The sequence below is a fragment of the Amblyraja radiata genome, chromosome 46 (genome assembly GCF_010909765.2).
Source record: "Amblyraja radiata isolate CabotCenter1 chromosome 46, sAmbRad1.1.pri, whole genome shotgun sequence".
Classification (NCBI taxonomy): domain Eukaryota; kingdom Metazoa; phylum Chordata; class Chondrichthyes; order Rajiformes; family Rajidae; genus Amblyraja; species Amblyraja radiata.
The window spans coordinates 4,610,782-4,615,889 of NC_046001.1; positions in this window are offsets into that span (position 1 = coordinate 4,610,782).

The following is a 5,108-nucleotide window of genomic DNA, read 5'->3' on the forward strand; positions in this document are numbered from 1 at the left end:
ACTGTCTGTACAGAGTTTGTACGTTCTCTCTGTGGCCGCGTGGGTTTTCTCCGGGGTGCTCCAGTTTCCTCCCACACGCCAAAGGCGTACAAGTTTGTCGGCTTGTGTAAATTGTCAAATTGGCCCTGTGTGGGAAAGAACTGCAGATGCTGGTTTAAACCGAAGATAGACACAAAAAGCTGGAGTAACTCAAGTTCAAGTTCAAGTGAGTTTATTGTCATGTGTCCTATAGGACAATGAAATTCTTGCTTTGCTTAAGCACACAGAAAATAGTAGGCATTTACTACAAATCAGATAAATGTGTCCATATACCATGATATAAATATATACACACATGAATAAATAAACTGATAGTGCAAATAACAGAAAGTGGTTGGTAATAATCAGAGTTTTGTCCGAGCCAGGTTTAATAGCCTGATGGCTATGGGGAAGTAGCTATTCCTGAACCTGGTTGTTGCAGTCTTCAGGCTCCTGTACCTTCTACCTGAAGGTAGCAGGGAGATGAGTGTGTGGCCAGGATGGTGTGGGTCTTTGATGATACTGCCAGCCTTTTTGAGGCAGCGACTGCGATAAATCCCCTCGATGGAAGGAAGGTCAGAGCCGATGATGGACTGGGCAGTGTTTACTACTTTTTGTAGTCTTTTCCTCTCCAGGGCGCTCAAATTGCCGAACCAAGCCACGATGCAACCGGTCAGCATGCTCTCGACTGTGCACCTGTAGAAGTTAGAGAGAGTCTTCCTTGACAATCCGACTCTCCGTAATCTTCTCAGGAAGTAGAGGCGTTGATGAGCTTTTTTGATGGTTGCATTAGTGTTCTCGGACCAGGAAAGATCTTCAGAGATGTGCACGCCCAGGAATTTGAAGCTCTTGACCCTTTCAACCATCGACCCGTTGATATAAATGGGGCTGTGGGTCCCCCTCCTACTCCTTCCAAAGTCCACAATCAGCGAGTCAAACAGCATCTCCAGAGAGAAGGAATAGCTGATGGTTCGGGTCGAGACCCTTCTTCAGACTAGGGACAAACTGTTCCTAATGTGTAGGATAGTGTCAGTGTGCAGGCGATCGCTGGTCGGCGCGGACTCGGTGGGCCGGAGGACCTGTTTGAGTACAATTCCATCTGCCGTTCCTTTTCCCATTTTCCCAGTTGACCTCGATTGTCTTGTAATCTTCGACAATCTTTTTCCCTGTTCACTCTCCCGTCAATTTTGGTGAAATCTGCAGACTGACTAATCATGCCTCCTACATTCTTATCCAATTCATTAGTTTAGATGACTAGCAACAAGGGTCACAGGCCTTCAATCTGAAAATCAACCCTTCACTACCACCCACTGACTCAAGTATCCAACTGACCAGCTCACCCCCTGGACCCCAAATGATCTAACCTTCCGAAACTAGACACCCATGCAGGACATTGTCAAAGGCCTTCCTGAAGTCCATGTAGACACCATCTATCCCCCTCACTCATCAATCCTCTAGCTTGCCTCTTCAAAAAAATCTATTAATTTCACGAGATCCTTCCCTGGCCTCCCCTTGCAGCCTTTCATAGCTGGACGTGCCACCCTCCAATCTCCTGGTATCTCGCGCAGTCCCACTCACATCCTAAAGATGTGCATCGTGTGGCATTAAATGGCCACTATCAACTTGACCCTTTGTGTGACCGAGTGGTACAATTTGTCTTCCTATCCAACTCATTCTAAACGCTCATCCCAAACATTATAAACGCACATACACTCATTCACACATACACACATAATCTATAAAACCCCAAAACATCTGCAAACCCCTTTGCTTAGTTCTCATGCACATAAACCTTTAACAAATCAAATGAAATCTGGGAAAAAAATGACAAGGAAGATAATAAAAATCCTAACCCGCTGAGTTACTCCAGTCTTCAATCTTTGCTTTGTGGAGTCTCCAACCATAATGTCATGCATTTTGAGAATATGTCCAACCTTGACAACCATTTTAAGTTCATATATAGATAACTGCTTGTCATTTAAATAACTGCTTGTCATGAATTTGTTGGGAAATTTAACAACTACTGTTAAGAAAAGACACAAAGTGCTGGAGTAACTCAGCGGGTCAGGCAGCATCTGTGGAGAACATGGATAGGTGACTTTTCACACAGTGCTGGAGTAACTCAGCGGGTCAGACAGCTTCTGTGGAGAACATGGATAGGTGACTTTTCACACAGTGCTGGAGTAACTCAGCGGGTCAGACAGCATCTGTGGAGAACATGGATAGGTGACGTTTCACAGAGTGCTGGAGTAACTCAGCGGGTCAGGCAGCATCTGTGGAGAACATGGATAGGTGACGTTTTAGGTTGGCACCCTTCTTCAGACTGATTGGTGTGGGGGGGGGGGGGGGAGAAAGCTGGAGGAGAGGGGCAGGGCAAAGCATGGCAGGAAACAGGTTCTTTATTTGTAAACCAGCATCTGCTGTTCATTGTTCCTACAGTTTAACAACTACTGTCTGTGTGCAAGGAAGGGGGCTTCTCTTTATTTGTAGGTTAGCCTTGCAGTCGGGAAGACATTATTAGTTTCAATCTAAAGCTCATACTTTAATGTCGTTGAACCAATATTTCAGCATATTTGATTTATTTACCATTATAAACTGACTAAGGCTATTAGTCACTTAGGCTATTTTTTAGGCGACTACAGGTGACCAGGCTGTTGCCACATGGTTGCCGGGGTGTCGCCTGTATGGCCGCGAGTCGTCTCCTCAGTCGCCCAAAGAGTCGTAGCGTCTTTCTGGTCGCCACTGGATTTTCAGCATGTTGAAAATATTTTGGAGAAAGTCGGCGACAGTGGGTTTGGCGCCAATGAGCGTAGCTTGACTTCTCCTGACGTAGGTGCTGTCGTAGTTTGTCGCAAGGTTAACGGAGGTTATTGCCAGGTGCTGACATCGTTTTTTTTTTGTTGTTGAAGTAATTATTCTATTTCAAATTTTTTGCCAAAGGAGGTGTCCAGTCACCAATTTTTTGGCGACATGCTACGACTATGATAGTCGCTGGCAGTCGCCTAAAACAAAGCCTAAGTGGGACAGGCCCATGAGTTTTTTGTACACCGTATATGAGCAAAGTGTGCCTTTTCCTCTTTTACGGCAAATGCAGCTTTTTGCCACAAAGGGGCAGCGTTGCTTAAGGAATATAGAATCAATTTGGAGCAAGAAATAACGTGCCAGAGGCACTCAGCGGGTCAGGTATTATAGAGTCATGCAACGCGGAAACAGGCCCTTCGGCCCAACTTCTCTATGGCGACGGAGGTGTTCCATCTACACTAGGCCCACCTGCCCTTGTATGACCCATATCCATCTCAACCTTTCCATTCCGGGTACCGTCCAGATTGTTCTAGTTATAATACCTGCCTCAACTACCTCCTCTGGCAGCTCGTTCCATACACCCTCCACCCTCTGTGCGAAAACGTTGCCTCTCAGGTTCCCGTTAAATCTTTCCCCTCTTGCATCAAATCTATGTTCTCCGGTTTTTAATTCCCCTACTCTGAGTAAAAGATTGTGCATTCACTCTATTCCCCGCATGATTTTATACACCTCGACAAGATCACCCCTCATCCTCCCGCACTCTAAGGAACAAAGTCCTAGCCTGCCCAACCTCTCCCGAGAGCTCAGACCCTCAAGTTATGCTCGGGAATCTTCTACGCACTTTTTCCAGCTTAAATACACGCTTCTTATAGCAGGGTGGCCAAAACTGAAAACATTACCCCAAACGTGAGCTCACCAACATCTTTTACAAAGTCTGTAACATAACATCCCATCTGCGACACCTCACACACTCGCCCTTCAACGCTTTAATAACTTTCATTCTCTTGGCCCCAGTTGCCTCATTCTCACCAGGGATGTCCTGTCCCTCCACCACCATTCCCCACCAGGACAGTCTCGGGCTCCTCCATTTCTTCCTCCAAAAGAGACCCACTCCACTAATACTCTCCTCCACCCTGGTGGAACTTGGCAGTTTACAACCCAGCTGTGTGAATATTGATTTCCCTCACTTCAAGCAACTCTTGTATCCCTCCTCTCTCCATCCTTCCCGCTTCCTAGTCGTTGTTCTTGGTTCACTGCACTTTTTTTCCCTAAAAGTCGTCTTGTCGAGTCTCATTGTCTGCAACTGTTTTTCACCTAGCACACAGCTTACAATGGCTTGTGTCCTTTATCATTGGTGCTTTTTTTGCATATCTCTCATTCATTTGTTCTGTATCTCTCCACATCACCGTCTATATCTCTCCTTTCCCTCTCCCCTGACTCTCAGTCTGAAGAGCGGCCTCAACCCAAAACGTCTACCCATTCCTTTTCTCCAGAGATGTTGTCTGACCCGCTGAGTTACTCCACCACTTTGTGTCTATCTTTTGGTTTTAAACCAGCATCTGCAGATGTGCTTCTGACACAGTTGTCCTCGCCCTCGACAACTTCTCTTTTGACTCCTCTCACTTCCTCCAAGTTAAAGGTGTCCCCATGGGCAATCGCATCGGCCCCAGTTGTGCCTGCCTTTTTGTCGGTTACGTCAAACAGTCCTTGTTTCAGGCATACAATGGCCCCATCCCCCAGCTCTTTCTACGCCACATTGATGATCGCATCGGGGCTGTCTCCAACACCGTGCAGAACCCGTGCATTTCATTAACTTCAACACAGGGGCTGCACAGTTGCACCGCATTAGAGTTGCTGCCTTATTGTGCTGGATTCCCCCTGACTACGGGTGCTGTCTACTATAAGCCTACCGACTCCCACAGTTATCTGGACTGCTTCCTCCTTCCCTGCCTCTTGCAAAGTCTTTATTCCCTATTCTCAATTCCTCTGTCTCTGTCGCATCTGCTCCCGAGATGAGGATTTCTATTCTAGGGCATCCGAGATATCCTCTTTTTTTAGTGAACCCATGTCTCCTCTGTGCCCGTAGTTCGGCCCTTAAGGAATAGCAAAATTAGGCCATTCAGCCCACCAAGTCTACTTCACCATTCAATCATGGCTGATCTATCTCTCCCTCCGAACACAATTCTCCTGCTTTCTCCCCATAACCTCTAACACCCATACTAATCAAGAATCTATCTCTGCCTTAAAAATATCCACTGTCTTGGCCTCCACAGCCTAATGTGACAAAG